This window comes from Anser brachyrhynchus, assembly GCF_964034855.1.
Source record: "Anser brachyrhynchus genome assembly, chromosome: 2".
NCBI classification, from domain to species: Eukaryota; Metazoa; Chordata; class Aves; order Anseriformes; family Anatidae; genus Anser; species Anser brachyrhynchus.
Window position 1 is genome coordinate 126,024,196 of NC_137695.1, and position 18,547 is coordinate 126,042,742.

At 37.8% G+C, this 18,547-nt stretch overlaps 1 protein-coding gene across 1 annotated transcript in view; it reads left to right on the forward strand.

Moving 5' to 3' along the window:
* LOC308188926 (uncharacterized protein C8orf34 homolog) overlaps nucleotides 1-18,547 on the forward strand; it is a 237,369-nt gene that overhangs the window by 206,718 nt on the left and 12,104 nt on the right. Inside the window, exon 14 of the transcript XR_013945877.1 lies at nucleotides 12,930-13,023. The gene's annotated coding sequence lies outside the window, so the exon portion shown is untranslated. The remainder of the gene's footprint in view (nucleotides 1-12,929; nucleotides 13,024-18,547) is intronic.

The following is an 18,547-nucleotide window of genomic DNA, read 5'->3' on the forward strand; positions in this document are numbered from 1 at the left end:
TTAGTCCAGCTCTGGCTGGAATATTTCCATCCACTCAATTGCTTTTCTTCCATATGGCCAGATGCTTAGACCTTGCGGGGTCGCCTCAATGATATCCTTCTGAAAGGGGCAGGTGGGAGGCACACGTCTCTCTGCATGGCCAGGCTCAGAGCCAGAAGCCATGGTGCCAACATAACCTGAAAAAAGAAATCCCAAGAGCAGGAGCTAGCCCTGTGTCTACAGAGCTTTGGTCATCTGATTTATTGCTTGAGTCTGCTTGTGAGAACAGTTGATATATTTTTCCAGAAGCTGAAAGGTGTCAGTGAATAAAACAGAGGCTTTCAGGAAGAGAAAGGCCAATATTAATGCTACAGGAAGCCTGAAAACACTCCAGTAATGAACTGGCTCTTATCTCTGTTTCTGACAGAGTTCTTCATAGGATGATGATCAAATGCCTTTAACTTTCTCACTGCTGTCTAATCCCAGTCCCAGCACCACCTGGGAGTGAGGTTCTTCAGGAAAAAAATACATATTTGTGAAGCATTGTGATAGCACTGACATTAGGACTGAACTCAAAGACCAGAAGGAAATTGTGATCCTGTATTTAACAAATTTAGTGTTTAGATCTGAGCAGAAATATATTCATTCGGGTAGCAGCCAGTTTTTTCCATAATCACATGAAGGAGGTGGAAAAAATGGGCGATAGTGTCATTAGAGACAGACATAATGAACATGTGAGAGGTGCTGATTTGTAACAACCTTAATTCTTACATTTTTCACTTTTGAGGGGGATTATTATTATTTTTTTTTCCCAGGTTCAACTTTGTATGTTTGTTTGACAAGGCAGACCAAGGGAAGGAGTAGGGGGAAGCAACACGTGTCAAAATGTGATGTGGGCCAACAGGAAGATTGAAAACTTCAAAACGCAGCAAGGGTCTCAAATATTTGCATTGTCCATGGTTGCAGTAGTAGGTTATTAATGAGCATGCAGACCAGCCACACATTTTAGGACCGGTTTTCATAGCAATGGTCTTCACTGCACTACACAAGGAATGTGGAATGTGGGACTCAGGATTGCTGTGTTTCTTTCCAAATTTCTGAAGGGATCATTTTCACTGCTGGCTATAGGCACTTCCATTTCTGATTCCCAGCGCTCTCCTGCTCCTTCTACTTCAATCCAGTCTCCCAGGTTCTGCTTCTGATAAGTATCAACACAAACTTTCTGTTCCTCATATTTCTTTCCCTTTGGATCAGATTGTCTCTTTAATGCTAGGGCACCAAAGTGAACGGCATGCCTGCTGGATAGAAAATGGTTTTCTCTCTTCGGTTTTGGACTAAAAACACAACAACTATACCCCAGCCCTTGCAGCACTTCTTCCAGGGAAGTACATGCATATTTCCAGTATTCTCAGCCACAAGAATTTAAGAAATCAGGAGGCAGACCACAACAAATCATGAAACTGCCTTTACAGTCAGAGTGTGTTAAAGAAATAACACTTCTACTCTTTTTATTAGACTTATTGTTTTTTTTTGTTTTTTGTTTTTTGTTTGTTTTTTGTTTTTTTTTCGAGACAACGTACACTCACACCGTGTTTTCAGGCTTTTAGCTTTAATGGTGAGTGCTAGAAACCTTCTTTTAAAAATATTGACAACTGAGATTTTCTTAATCTCAGCAGGACTTCAGAAGCTAGTATTTTAAGAAAAACATAATATGGTGCAAGAGATGTGCTAGAACCAGGAGCATTGTCAGCCCTGCCCCTTAGCCAGCACACTGGAGCTGTGTGGGGATGCTTATGGTCCAGAGGATCCTTGGAGATTTTAGCTGCCAGGCTCCAGCTGCCTTTGCTGAGCACGTAGCAATGTGCTTGCCAGAGCTGTCTGCATCAACTTTAATTGCCACAGATTTTTATAGGGAGAAACCTACTTGGCAGTTTCATGCCCTTGCTTCAAGTGGTGAAGATATTAGGCTTCCTTCTTGAAGCAGCTGGAAGCATTTTTATGTGGACAGCACCATTTTAATCTTATCACTGTTTCTGGAAATGGGCGAGCCATTTAAGATGACATTCCCTAAAAGAACTCAGCCTGAAGCAGGAAAACAGCTTGACATACTTCAGGAGGAACAACTGAAACATGGCAAAGTTTTGAGCTGCTCAAAATAGAACCTTACTAGGGAAAAAAAATGGGAAATTAAGCATTGCTACCACTCATGTTTAACATGAGGTAAACTTGGGGACTCCAGTGAATTTGTTCTATATTTAATATCTATTTGAACATTCAACTATTTATTGATACTATGTCACAATGTTGATCTACTTCTGTTATATTATTGGATGAAAATATCTATTTTTAATTAAATTACATACCTACAAGGATCTGTTCTTTCATCTTAATGGACTATTTCTTGATGTTAAAAACTATCTTCAAACATTATTGCAAGATATTATCCTACTCTAAAATTCTGGATTATATAAAGATACTTCTCTGAATAAAGATACAGTTTAAAATTTCATTTTCTCGTATAACATTTAGAATTAAAGAAAAACCATATTAAGAATAGGGATTATTTTGTCTTTGTCATGGTTTTGGGGCCAAAGTCTGCCCTTTCACTTTGGAAATTTTGCTTTATTTAGCATGAGTTGGCAGCTTCTATAATGGAGAAAAGGAGGCAAGATTTGCACATGTTGACTGTTTTCTACTAATTTGTTTACAAATCTGAATTCAGTTGGTAAATAGAGTTCTTCACAAATTACGGTGATCACAGGTTTACTTACAACCCCATGTTTGAAAACACCGACATCTTTTCAACAGAGTGTGATGGGCCAAAACCTACCCTATTTCACAGGAATAAATCCAAAATAATTCAGTGAAGAAACGAACATTCAACCTGGAACTCAGTCTTACCCCAATAAATTCACTCCAGATTCATGTTAAAGAAAGGCTGACAGCTCAGCAGAGTATCTAGCTGTGAATGCAATTTAATGAATACAACGGTGATTCAAACTAGTCAGAAGGAGGACTTAAGAGATGACTGTTGTGGTACTTGTGTCATACTTGTATTATATTCCAAACATGACTTTCTTTTTTTTGCTTCACCTCTGAATCTGTCCCAGATATACTTAAACCTTTGTATCCTATAAACCTACAGTTGGAGTTCTCATAAACTGCTAAAAAATTACATCAGTCTTCTACATACAACTCTAAAAGCTATTAAATGCCTACAGTATGCTGCACACAAGTGATAAAAGTATGTATGTGTGACACTATGTCTGGTAGGTAGTGGAAAAGGGGAGAGAGATGTTGAAATAACCAATTCTACTATTAAATAATGACTTGCTTATGAGACTCACTGACCTATTAAATACAAACATCTGGTTTAGGTGTTCAGGATCCAAATGAATTACCCACCAAAGACTAACCAGGCATATCAGACCTCAGCCCACTCCCAACAACAAAATCACCCAATATTTCACTTGTGGAAAAAGTTATTTTATTTTTTTTCTTAAAGGTGTGGCTAGTCAGACAAAAGGTGATTTTTCCAGTACTGACAATAAGGCTTTATGATTTGTGTTGCTGTATTCTTCAGCTCCGTTTTGTTGCTATTCTATTAAATCTACCAAACAAATGTTCTCGGTCATGCTGTGATCCCATCCTCGCTGATAATTTATGACCAGGGCTTGCTGCAACCTGGAAAGAACAAACCTCAGAACTGTGAAGTAGTGTTTGCATTATTGCTTGGATACACACAAAAGGCACACTTTTGTGTGAGTCAGTATGAGACAAGAACTTGTGCATGGTCTTGAAAGATCTGTGATAAGTGGTAGTGCCAAAGATTTTAGTTATCTGGGTCCTGATTACACATAATTATTGTGTTTTCATTACCTTGATGGACACGGGTCAGTATTTTTTCACCATGTGTGTGGCTTGTTGTGTCCATGCCACATAAATGTTGTTCTGACAAGGAAGTGCTCAAATTTTCATGCCTGCTGATGGCTGCAGAGGAAGAAGTATCAGTGTGCCTCCCTTTGCTCTTACCTTGTCTGACACCTTTTCTCAACACATTGCTGCTGCTGTATAGATTCACTGAGAGACAATTAGCCATGCCTCTGGAAAGGGAGAAATCAGTTTATTGGCTTTGCATCACAGAGAACAAAGAAGGAAGTGTGCCACTGCTGGGTGTTTGGCAGTTTATGAAATGATGTTTTCTCAGAAGTGTGCATTGAGACTGCCTCCCTGGCAGGAGAAAAGCTGTGTCTGTGTGCAAACCAGGTGGCTGCAGTTCCTGTCTAGCCATGCTTAGGTCTCAATTATCCAGTAAGGCATCTGCATCTCCTGTGGTCCTGGGTCCTTTAACCCAGTGGGAGGGATTGGATTGTTCTAGTTAGAATAAATGATCTGGCTGCAGAAATAGTCAGTATGTGTGCTGCATTGTTTTTCCTAACAGGAGCAGCAGTTGGACACTGGCATTACCTGCAGAATAACATCTGCTAGGAGGCTGGCAGAGAGTGGTAGAAAGAGTTGACTCTGTGGGCTGTAAACCTTGGATACCTTCTTCCCCAGTTTTGTCAGTCTCCCATTAGCAAGCCAAGTGTTGTTGAAAGAGAGAAGAATACGTTGTCTTACACAAAAACGAGCATTTCAGGGAAATTCCCAGCCCTGATGTTAACACATCTAAGTTCTCTTTTTGTCTCGGTAAAGGAATGTCAAACTGTGTTGAGGATGCGAGGATGGGGAATAGAGAACAGGTGCAAATATACTTCAGCAAATGGATGACATCTGCCTCTTACATATTCTCTAAATGAGAGATACCTTGCTAATGGCTGTACATGATCCTCTTTCCTCCTTTTCCCCCCGATCTTTTCTACTCCTTATTTTTATCTGCTAGCAATGCTTTGTGAAGACAATTATGCATTCATTAGTCTGTAGACTAGCTACATGCAGAAGTCTACATGCAAAAGAACTGTGTGTAAAGAAGTCATTTTTGTTAACTCAGTAAGAACTAGACTCATCTTCTCTTTTCATGTTGTATCCAGCATTTCTGATAGATTGTTTATGTGCTGGAACAGGAACTACATTTTACTGTGGCTTTTTAAAACTACATTGAAATAGCCAGTAAAATAATTTGCATGGAGCAGTATCCGCAAAAATAAAATTATTACACGAAGAGACCTCACTGTGTGTCTTTCAGGTCCTTAAGTAACTCTTTTGTACTAAATTCACCAAATTTAGGCAGTACTGCAATATTTAGCATAAGCATACTGTTACTTGTGTTAAGTGGAGCCACAGTTATGAAAGCTTTAAACTCATCATAGTCAATCGTCATCAGCAGCAATGCAAAAACAATTGCATTTATGGACAGGAAAACATTTTAGATAAACACATTAATAACTGTTTAAAATTTCCTGTTGATGTTGTTCCTGTTTATTAGTCACTCTTCAAACAGGTTAATTTCAAAATGCTAATAGATGGCTTAGGGCTGTGCTGGCACATACTATACAAAGCCCCCAAATATAGATTAATAAGGATAAGCTAGCTTAGTAAACCAATTTAATAACATTATATTTAAATGTATGTAAGAACAATGCAATAAACCTAAACAATTAACATACTAGAGCTGTTTATCCTCTATGAATCTGTTTTCAATAGCTGACTGTTGTTTAACCAACATAAACAGCTCTCTTAATCATGTGTAAATTTGGAACTTTGGTTAAAGCATTCCCACAATATTTGGTGCAGATGTTATAAAGCTGAAAAAAAATCTTCAAAATACCCTATTTTAAAGCTGGGTATTTTAGGATTAGGAACAAGATGGGTAAACTGAATGAATGTTGAACACACTATAAATTGTGAAAATATTGGGCAACTGCATTTTCCTGTTTGCTTTTATGGTGAGGGTAATATATGTACCGGAACAACTGGGAATTTGTTTGATCACAGAACACAGCCTGCCACCGAATTTTGAAATATTGTGTTCTAAGGCCCAATGCTGAACTGGGTCCACCATTCACATTTGTATTACAAAATCATTGTTCTACAGGTGCCACTCTTCATTAGGTATCATCCTGTTGTACGTTGGTGTTTCTCCCTGTGTGCTAGAGGCTCTTCAGTGATCACATGCACAGAACTGCCCCGATCCCAGCAACCAAATCTTCTCTTTCTTGACTGGGTTTAAGGGCCTAGGCTTAAAAAGCAAGCCAGTACCTTGCGTGCTTTGGCTGTGTCTCTGTGTACAAAGCCAGTGGAAACAGTTGTTGCTCTCCCTTTCTTCAGCTGGCCGTTCTCACCCTGCCCTCTCAACTCCCTTATTTTTTCTCTTAGATTTTCCATGTGGTGAAGGAAAGGTGGTTAATTAATGCACCAAAGTTTTAAGAAGGGATCTACTGTCCCCTGTGATGATGGTCAACTAACCTCACATTAGCGAGGGCAGAGAACTTCTTTCTTAATTTCAGCCTGGCTGATCCTTGTCCACTTGCTTACAAAAGACTATCAGGTAAATACTCTAGCCCTTTGGGCCACATTCACATTCTGTGAAAGCCTGAACAGGACAAAAAGAAGAGCCACAAACCCAATGCCACCGAGTAAGGTTTGAGGATTGTGATGCGATGTTAAAGTGGAGACAGCAGTCTCACGTTTCATATCTTGTTCCTATAGCTGGGCACTCTAGGTGCCAAGCAATTCATCAGAAATATGAGGATACATCCAAGAAATATAGGTTGGTTTAAATTATGTTTGAAATATATTTTCTTGTAAAACTACCTTTGAAAATATTGACTGAGAGTAAACAGTGAAATCTTGTTTATGAGCTGTGGGTGTCACGGAGCACCAGCTCTGAGAGGTGTGAATCCTGATCACCTCGACATCAAGCTAGCTTTGAAACCTGATGATTACCTGCAAAGAGTCCTTTGGGGGTAAAGAAACATTTCAGTGCCCAAACAAAAACTTCCTTAGAAGCTTACAAGTTAGAAGCTAACACCAAGAGGTGTTACAATTGCATAGCCTATGTACCAAGGGAGAAACTTAGAGAATTTAAGAAGTGTTTTGAGCATATGAAAGAAGATGTGAGGAACTATAATAACACCTCAAAACAAGTGTTTTTTGTTTGTTTGTTTGTTTTTGTTTTGTGATTGTTTGTTTGTTTGTTTTGGATTAAACACTCCACCATTTTGATAAATCACTAAGAAAGCAAAACAAGGAAACCACATTTGGATTAAAGTATGAAGTAGAAACCCTTTGAGTGACACAGAACAATATACCTTCTGAACATTGAAATTTATCCTTACAAATGCCAAGTTACAGAAAGGCAAGAATTAGAACACGCAGTTCATCCAAATTTTGTCCTTCATGTAACATAGAGTAACAGGACGGTTACAGTTATGAAATTTCAGTGTCTGGCTGTTTGGGACAGCTGGGGACATCTGTGTAAACCACTGGTGAGGGCACACCTGTGCTGTGGTGCTATCAGTGAGTCTGAGCAGCCGAAGCAAGGGTGCACGCCCCTGCTACACAACTGGGGCTTGGATTTCTCTCTGGTGACAGAAATGTCTGAAACTATCAGAATGTTTTGTTCACGTGCAAATTTTGCTAACTCTTGCCTTTGGCAGCTACCCACTCTCCCTATGTATTATACTACGATCTTCCAAAGATAACCCAGATAAAATTGAGTGGGAGTAGGTGCTCATACTTAAGTGACATCCATTTTTCCTCCCCTCTCCAATCTGCCAGCCTTTGCCCTGTCTCTCTCAACTCTCCATTCCATGACACACATTCTTAAATTTTCCCTTCTGTCACTCAGGCACGCACTTGAAACAAGCTTCTTGCTCTTTCCTGCATGCTCTATTAAGTGTATCTAGCCTGCATGAAGACTTTGCAGAAGTATTTTATATGCGTGGTCACATTTACTCCTGCTGGCTGTGACTGGAAGTTATGAAATTACACCACTGTTTCCTCAAATCTCGTACTTCAGAGAAATCCACTGAGAATTGCATGAAAGGTGGCTATTCCCATTGTGCTCCATGACAGTAAAGCCAAATGCCCTCAGGGAAAACATGACCTCCTATGTGGTTGGGAGATAGAGACAAGAGAATCCCATTAAGAACAAAGGGATAGAAATACCATTGGTAAAATCACAGCCTTCTGAGGTCAGTGAGGGAAGAATAAGGGGAGACGGCAGCCATTTTGCAAGGGGACTTCACAAGGCTTTGTGAGGTTTCTCTGTTGGTGAACTTTATTATGCAGCGTGTTCAGTGACGAAAATTAACAGAAAAATGTCAGGAACTCACCAAAGTTTCCTTTCTTTTTTCCCAATAATCAACAATAATTCAGCATATATTTTTTTAAGCCCTTTTTCTTTTCTTTTTAATTTAATAAACATGTTGACTCTGATGAGTCTCTGCCTGTGAGTGAAATTATGCAGGGTCCCCAAATGGCTTTGAGAGCTTTTCTTGAGAATGGTACGCACTGTACATCTAAACCTAAAAAGTGTGTTTTATTCCAAGTGGTGCATCTGTCTCAAATAAAACAAAGCAAAACAAAAGACTGAGTCTGAAAGACAGTGAATAAATTAATTTGTAAAAAAAAAAAATATACAAAACACAGATGTATGCTTTCATTTTTCATGCTTTAACTCTAAAGAACAAATAAAAAATAAAAATCAACAATTTTATTTTATTTTACTTTTTGCTTTTATGGTGGAAATTATGCTATATTTATAACTAACTTTTGCTAGAACCTAGTGTTCCATCTCAAAATTAATACCTATAAATAACAGACACTGGAAAGAATAAAATCCAGACTCTTGCACACATGTTGTATTTGTACATCTTCTTTACTTATTTATCTTTGTGTTTTGACCTATGTGATTTTTCTCTAGATGTCTAGACAAATTTAACTTCAGCAAATTAAAACTTGAAATGACATTTATTTCTGTTAAACAAATATGTAGCTTTGAGAACATAACTAAATATGTTATGAATTATAACTGCAGTGCACTAAGTCACATACTTGTTTGACAGAAATAAATGTTGGATAGAATCAAATTGTGGAACTCAAAATGTACTGCTTTAAAAATAACCAATTAAAAGTCTTAGAATATTTCTTTGGGATGTACTGAACCAGGATAAAAGGAAGTGTATGCTTAAAGTCATTCTATTAGATTTCACACACTCAATTGCAATTTTCAAACAGCAAGGAAGAAATCAGGAATACTGCTAAAAAGCATCTGCTATGCAGATACTTGTGGAAGACTATGAATCATTACTATGTACAGTACATAGCTTTAAAGGAAGATTTTTGATACATTAAATGTTGATCCGTGTAATCCTAGTTATCCTTTCTTGTCTTGGCTGTTTACTTCTCGTTACAGAATCATTCAGCTTTTTTCTGTAACTCACACTGAATTTTACATTACAGCCAAGAAACGTTCATATCCTTTTATTTCAGTAGCAAGATTTAAAAAGACCAGAACAAAACAAAACAAAATGAAACCCCTTTAGTGTACAGATGCAAAATATTTTGAACTTTAACAAAAATCTTACTAATTTTGGAATAATTTCTTTATCATTTCCGTGTTTGAGATATTGCTTCCCATGACACAGATTATGACTTAGCTTTCAGGACTGTACTCATTTAATTGTGTTGATTTAAATCAAATATTGAGATAAAATTGGATCTTTTCCCACTTACTTTGCTAAGATGTAATCAGATCCTCATTGAAATAATTTTTTGCCCTCAACATTCTAACTTTCTTATGTGAGAAATTCAAAATAAATTCATAATATCATCCTAAATGATCTAATTGGTAACAAATCTGCACTCTTACTCAAGCAGTGAGCTAGTACAGCACTCAACATTTTCATTTCTTCTTGAAAAGCGAAGTTATTTCAATATTGAAGGGGGTATGGTATTTTCCAATTACTTTTAGCTCTCCAGAAATTTGGTCCTTAATCCTGAAAGCTGCATGTGCCCTACATCTATTTGATGCAGTTACCTTCACTGGGACTACTCACTTCTTTATCTAAACAGCTTCCTAAGAGCGTTTGCAATGTTGGAGTCTTGGAATATTTTCATTTTAAACAATGTAATAGCAACAGTACGTGATAGTGACTTGATGCTATGGATCATTCAGAAAAATGGTATATAATTGTTTCAGCTAGGACTAATCTTTCTCCTCAGTGAAAACTTTCTTTTTTGACTTTTTGCCTTGCACTGTGTCACAAGAAAGGCCATTGTATTAGAAGAGCGCTTGGTAACTTATGAAAAGGATTATATGCCATATTGCCTGCGATAGCAGTGGGCTCAGTTTGATGGTTCTGGAAATTCCTTCCAATTTTATACTTTTACATGAACCCAGTCAGTATTGTTGTTGCTGTTTGGATAGGGATTTTTTTGTTTTATATCCAAAATTTTGGCTGAAATATTGCCCTCTGCAGCAGCACATGTTATATTTAAAAAGTGGGCTGACAGGAATTCTACAAAAGCAACCTGCTATAAAAGTGTTTGGTTACAAATTTAGTGGTATATTTCAGCAATGGCTAATAGGGAACACTTGCGTATCCATTGCTTTTTCTCCTTCACGGTTATCCTCTTTTAAAAACGTCCCCTGTAGGTGTTCATGTTAGCTGGTATTTCCTTTCAGCGTCTCCAGTAAGTTACCCTTTCATTGTGGGTAAGTAAGAGTTTGCAAAACTTTGCACCCTTATTCTTAAATTAAATACTGACAAGGAATGGAAGTGTAAAGCATGCTAATAAGCAAGACCTCCCTGTGGGAACCTGTGATAGAAGACTGTTTCACATTGAGAGGCAGACAGCGCTGTTGACACAGGCTGTCAAAAAGGCTTCATGTCTTTGAAAGAAAATCTTAATCTTCTTTATTCATGTGTGAACAGGTCCAGGCCTTCATCCCGTAGCTCATATGCATTGACTGTTTAAACTGTGGGTTGCTAGGCTTTGGGTAGGGTTTGTTTGCTTGTGTCTACATTGTACGAATGGATGAGGACTGAAAATTAAAATCTGTCTGACACAGAGCACTGCTTTTCTGTCTCTGTTTGAAAAGACATGGCAACCCAGGGTGAAATGAAAAGGAATTTTATTGAGCGCAAAAACTGCTCAGTGTTTAAATGTTGGATGCAGGAACTGAATGGTCAATTTGGGAGGCTTGTAGGTTGTTTATAGACATTGGGATGGCTGTCAATCACAGCACAATGGTGAAATTTGTGTCGGAAAAAAAGTGCTTTTTAGTGGCTGAACTCCTGTTTCCTGTTAAAATGCTCACATCAACAAACAAAAAGAGGTTTTGTCTGAAGTTTACAAGCAAGAAAATTTGAGAATAACAGAGATGCTGCTACTGTTGTGGCATCTTTTGATCATTGCGGCACTGACTATTTAACATTTAAAACCAAATTTTACAGAGAAAGATCCTATTGCTCTGTGGATCTGATTCTTCTCTACTTCTGTTGCTTATAAATCAGGAATAGGTCAATTAAATGAATGGAATCATGCTACTGAAAAGCAATGTGATAGAGGACTCTTGGATTTACCCTCCATGTCTGTGTTGTTATATACTTCACTTAGATATCTTTTATATGCTATTTATATATTTATAAATCAATGGCAAGGAGAAGCAGAAGATAAATAGCACCTATAAAAAAAAGTAATCTCTTTCAGCACTTATTAATAACAAGTGGGGAAAAGGGACTCTTATTTCAGAAGCAATATTCCCCTTTCCCGTTATTGTTAAAGCTAATTGGCAGCATTTTGCTACTTCAATTTACAGAAGTTTATATTATCTCAACCATAAAAATTCACACTGAAACTTGGCAAAAAGTCAAACTTGCCACTCTATACTTTGGAACAATCAGGAAAAAAAATAAAAAAAGAACTGAGTGGGAAATAGAAATAAGCCTATTCTAACAGAATAGAATTTAACATGTTGAAGCTGTTGGATTTTCTGTTTTTATAACATGAAAAGGCATGTTTTACAGAACACTGGCTGAGAACTCAGCCCTCAAAATCTGATATAAAATGTGGTTTCTAGGACCTTGTGGGACTCATAGAAGGGCAGAAAAAGAAAACAGCCTGGTTTCTCCCATTGTTTTCCTTTTACCTCAGACCATTGCAGCCCCCCGCCCAGCTGGGGCTCTTCAGATCTTTCTGCTCCAACGGTGGGGGAAGCAAAGAGGTTCAAATGGAGCAGGGCATGACAGACCTGTCATCCGAGTATTATCTTCCCCACAGTCACATTACGTTCCTTCAAACCTTATAAGCATGCAGTCCTTACACCTTCTGTAAGTACTGGGGGCTTGTAGAGTGTGGCAGGAGATGTCATGCAGTTCTCATGTTCTGAGCTGCAGGGTTGTTCCTTCATGTTCACCTTCCTATTTTTACTCATTTCCTCAATGCACATATACTTATTTACATTATTTTCACGTCTGTCTGAGCAGGTTTTTCACTGGCACTTGCAACAAATGACTTGACATTTTATGTGGCAGAGGTGTGTAATCCTAGAGTAACTCTAGCTGTCAGTGCTACCAAATATGGTGGCTATTTCCCAGATCACCCCCTTCTCCCTCCTCCATGTTAAATCTATAGCCTTAAAAGATGTGCAATATGGATAATGCTTGAAGTATGGATAATGCCTCAAGTGTTTCTGACGAGGAACTCTCCTACATAATTTTTAAATGAGAAGGCTCATGTGAGGTAAGGGAAAAATAAAAGTTCTTATCATTCTGCAGATCTCTGGCTATTTATCTTCTGTAAATCTTGTTTGATTCCCTTCGTGGCTTAGGTTACAGACCTTATAGAGAGGTCATTATATCAATGCTTTCTAAAGGGGAGTTGGTCTTTTTTTAAAAAAATTAATCTTTTCTTCTTTCAATTTAAATTAACATAGTAAAACAGATTCAGTTCTAAATAGTGATTTAGTAATTTGTTATTTACTGCGACTCCTTCTATTTCAGGTGTCTAGTACTGTGTTTCACTACTACTTCACATATAACTTTCTTGTGACATCATGAGAAAAGATGGCACTTTTCTAGAATGTTAAAATCAACGGTAAGTAATTTCTCCCTTTTCTGTACTTGCATTCTGATTTAGAATGTTAAAAACCTTGTTTTGATTTTGTTAGGTTATTTTCTTACTCCTTATCAGCTGTAAAAACAAATATCTTCACTTTGCAGAAAATGACTCTGAATATGTTTTTGTAATCTTTACAGGTCTGAGATAAACCAACAGGAGTAACTGAATAGCTAAAGAATACTCTAATTTATGTTTGGAGAGAACAGATTTTTGTAGACCTTACATGCAGCGCTCTTATCTGCTCGATGGAGAGGAGTTAAAGGAAGGCCTTACCTGGAGGTCCGTTTTCCCTCCTCATTCACCTCACATTGCTCATTGCAAAAGTGTATTCTCTCTACATGCCTTTGAGCCATGGTTGCATTTGGCTTCAGCAGGAACGCAGCTTCATGGGCAAAATGTTGTGTGATGCTCCAGAAACCATGCTTCGGTCCTTGCCCCTGCACTGCCACACTCAGCAGCTTTTGTTTGTTATTATTCACAACTCTCATCTGAGGAAAGTCTTTTGATTTCTTTATAGTTCCCTTCACCATGCTGAGAACAGCCTAAGTTGCTTCTTCCCTCCATGACTAAGAGAGAAATATTCTTTTTCTTTCAGAATACTAGGACAGATACTTGTGCTTTCAATCATCGTCTTCCACATTACCTCTTGGAATCTGCTATTACTCATTATTCTTCTTGTTCTAATCTCCCTAGAGTGTAACAAGGTGGCAATATATGCCATTCTTGCATAATCAATACATTTTTATTTTTTATTACCGAGTCACTTCTCCTTAAGATGCTTGACAGATACAGCTGCCCCTGGAGACAGCTTCCTATAGCCTCTCCCAGCTTTATCTTGTTCTGTCCGAGGTTTGCTCCCTTTACCTTCAGTAATGCCAAATGGATTTTTAACATGCTTTTTAATATGCTTACCCTGTTCACATCCTAATGATTTCTTCCTCTTTGCCATGAGCTGCTTTCACAATTTTGACTTGCCATAGGTTTCCCATTTTAAAATGCCTCCTAAAGACTGACTGTATGCTTATATACTGTAAGCATTGTAAAAGGAAACAAATTTGCTTTCTCTTCTTTCTTGGTGTGCTGTAGTCTTTCCTCTGCAATGTAGAGTCCTTGGGGGCAGGGACTGGATTGGATTCTCTGGATGTGGACAAGTACTTTGTTTTTTAACAGTCTATAGCTGGCGTAGAGGGGCTGCTACAAGTTCCCCAGATAGCTGGGAACTGTATGCTATATAAGGTGGTCAAACAACAAACTACAGCTTTCAGGCAGCAAGTGTTCCTCCCCCTCCCCCCTTCCTCCAGGCTTTATTCTAGAGGTCTAAGTTTATAACAAAAGAAACAAAAAGGTTTTTATATAAATGGAAAAGCAAATGGAGCCCAGCTCATGTTACAACTCAGCCTTCTGACAGCCAGGAATGGAGATCTGCCCTACTTAGAGGCCTCTCTTTGCTCTGAACTGCAAGGGAGCTTTTAATATTCCCTCACTTGCTCTGAGTGCTCTCTGATTAGACCTTCAGCTCCAGCTCTGTATTAGCCCAAACTGTATGGTTGGCAAAGGTTACTGCAAAAGTTTTGTCTGTACAGTAACTGTAACAGTGGAGCCATTATCCACCGCCTTAGTGCTATCAGGATATAAATAAGAGGCAGGGTATATATGAACAGTATTGTGATTGCTCAGAAACCTTCCCTCTGTTGCAAATCCTTTAAAATAATACACCAAAAAATTATTTTGACTTTCCATTAGTCATAAAAGCCAACATTTTTAATATGCATGATTAAATTTAGTCAGGGTGATAAATGTGTGGGTTTTTTGTTGGGTTTTTGTTTTTGTTTTTGTTCTTTTCCTTTTCTTCAGAGATTAATGGAAACTGCTCAACACTTTTGGTGCTGGTGTTTAAATATGTTTAAATTTAAGAGGGTGCTTTCAGTTAATAAAGCAGGTGCCAGAATGACTTGGATAGGTGAAGACTAAATCCAAACTTCTTACTCAGTTGCCTAATTTTAGGCATGGCAGTGTATGTAGGATTATGTATCTTTTATTAGATTAACAATTTAGAAAAAACAGACATGGGAACACAAATCATTCACTTGTTATGCATTTCAAATTTTGGAGAAATAATTCTCACTTTAAGACACGCTCTGTGCTGAAAATAAACCCCACTTTATATTTGATTTCTTGCTGTATCGACTTTCGACAAGTCATTTAACAAAGGTGGAACACAATTTTAAAAGGCAAATGCCTGGAGAATCTAGAGAGCATAGTGAAGTCTGTGTTGAAAGCCACAAAAATGCTGCCCGGCTTTGAGGCTGATTGATTATAGTTTCATGTTAAGCTGATTTATAGGTGACAAAATGTTTTCCTATTTTTTAATTCTTTTCTTCCTTTAAATGAGAGCTTCCCCAAGTTTATGGTCCATAAAATAATAAAGTTTTTGGAGGGCGAGGGAAAAGAAAAAGATTATGCTGTGGCTCCAAAGCAAAATGGAAAGTGTGGTCACTGGCAGGAACAATTTGATTCGGATACATTTTATGGAATAAATCACAATCTGGCTCCTTGCAGGATTATCTCAGTACAAAAAAATGACCAAGGAGAATGAGAAACTTGGGCAGGACTATTCAAAGTAATGCAAACATGGCATACAGAGCATCCCACAACTCCCTCCCTTGCAAGGCTCATCCAATGTCATCATCTCTTTTCTTAACTTTCTTTGCCCTTTGTTATTCTTTCTGCCTTTGCGGGAGAGGGAAGCATGAGGAGATTTCAGGGATATTATTTTCTCTAGTTTTTTAAAGGGACCAGATAACAAAACAGAACGCAGATGACCTTTGGAGTTGTCGGTGACCCTCTTCGATGAATGCTGGGCACTCGTATTGTGACGTGTCCTTTTCACTTAGGTCCCATAATATCTAAATTCTCAAAGTGCATAGCAGCAAAACCATGCTGGTAAAGAAACAGATGGACATAAATAATTGATATTTGGAGCCAACCATTTTCATGATGCCAACTTTCATGCATTGTAAAAATGGCTAATTGCTTTTCTTTCCTAACTGCCTTTGACTCACTGAGATGCCATTAGCCTTCAGTTCTTTGTTTTTATATACCCTACTATTTTGTTAGTGCTCTGCACTCTATACCCTGCTTCTGTTTCTCAGGATGTTAAACAGTGAATTATCTATTCACTTCAGAGACATCCCTCCCAAATTCGAGTGCAAAAGGGAAGTTGGATAAATACTTTGTTTCTTTCCTTACTTAAAATCTACTCCTCCCCGCCCCCCCCAAAAAAAATATATATATATCTGTGTATTGATGTATGTGTGGGGGAAGATATAGCAGCTTCTGTTAACAGTAGAAAGATTTGTAAGTAGAAAGAGCTCTTTAGATCACTCCTGCTCTCTCATGAGAAATGCTATATGCAGATTTACGGATCTAACTAATTTTTATGCCTGTGCACTCCTCCTTAAAAGGATTGCCAGCTTTGTCAAACAGTGAGGTTGTGGTACAGTTAGCTTTTCCTTCTCCTGGAAAGAATACATCGCCTTTGACTGGCTTGCCCTTTGTCAGCCTGGTCGTTAGGACTCCGAATCTCATCCTAAAGTCTACTCTGTAGAAGGCAAAGTAGAAAATGACTGTTCATTGCCGAAGCACTACATTGCTATAGCTAAAAGTGAGAAGACTTCATTCTATATTGTAATAGGTCTGGTAAAGAGAAGCCAAGAGCCTCACAGGGGGCCAGCAGGTTTTTGGTTCTCGGTCTGAATTTGCTTCTAAGCTTTTTCTTAATATCACAATAGGCTCTTGCTGTGTACTTCTAATGCCTCAGCAATGAAGTCAGGGTATATTATACCATCTGTCCAGGAGTCAACACTGCAGGTCAAGCTAATTTAAACTGGCACTTTTAATCTCCCTATGCCTGTATGCATTACATTTAGTAGTTTAAGTGAGTGATTGTATCTCCTGACCCTGTTACAAAGGACAAGGCTCATGTTTGTATTTTTTCGTTATCTTTAGTTGTCAGGGATATGAACATTTGATCCTTTCACATAAAATATAAGTAAAGCAGTGACTGATACTCTATTTTTTTTCTTATTTTTATTTTTAGCAGAGCTATAGAATTTGTTTGTTTGTTTGTTAGCTATCCCCTCCCCCACCCCTCACCTTTTTTTTTTTTTGAAAGGTAAGTGTGGAGTCAAAAATATACCTAATGAAATTTTGTAAATTTAATTCTTGATTGAAAAGTTTAAATGTAAGAAATCAAAACTCTTATTTATTCCTGACATTGACAGTTAAAAATTTTGGGGAAGAACTGTTTGCCCTATGGCAAACAGAAGAGCTAGGTAATAATCATGGAGGAAAAATTAGGCCCATAAGTACTTTGGATGTTATGAAAAGAGCAACCTTTAGATCATTATTTCTCATGCGAGCTCTAAAAAGATCTTGGAGGAGTTAAATGTACAGACATGATAGCTGAATGGTCTAAAAGGAGGTTTGATAAATGAAAAATGTGCATAATAGTGTAAAAGGTGATGTAATATCCTGGGAAAACCGTGTGAAGTTTAGTATTCAGTTTGATTTGTCTTTCATGTGTTTTCTCCCTTGTTCTGTTATTTCTCTGACTTGCTTTTTTTTCCAGCCCATCACATTTCCAGTATTTTTCTTTTTCTGTTCCTGAAGAAATAGAGGCATTGTTCAGTAGGGAAGAGGAAGGAGGACCACACACAAATAGTTATTTCTTAAGCACATCTGAAGTTTGGAAGAGGAATATTGTTCATGTGATTAAGTTGTCAATAAGCTATTTTCCCTCATTTACAAAAATGTTATACAACTATGACAACATAAATCCATCTCCTCCAGATGTAGTAGCCCAGGTCACCAAAGTTATGATTGTTGATCTGAAATTAATTTCAGAACCAATCAAGGTATACCTATGCAAATTATCTGTGTAGACAGATATATTGGTTGTAAGTTTTTTGTCATAATAAAAATCTTTTTCTTGAAGAAAACTTAGTCCTGTCTGTCGGCCGTGTTCAGCTATCCATCTAATGCATGGGGGATGTGAGCCCTTTTTCATTATTCAAAACTGTGGAACCATTCAACACACACACAGACACATACAGACACACACACCTGTTCAAATGTTAAGAATTGCAAATAAATATTTTGGACCTCAAATGGTACACTGTGGCAGAAAGAAAAGTCATCTGGCCCTCTTTGTCATCCAAGAGATTTTGAAACTGAGAGAAAGTAAATGGGAAAATATGACTGAGAATAGAGCAAGAACAGATGTAAAGGTACAGCCTGCCTAAGGTACAGATTGTAGCTGAAAATGCTTGAACTGCCAAAATTAATGTTTTCACAGAAAGTATTAATTTCATGCCTACTCTGTATACTAGAGATTTTAGACTTAGCATGGTAAGCACAAACATATTGAGTCATTCATTAACAAGGAGAGAAGGAACAGAAAACACAATATGCAATATATATATTTCATATAATACTGAAT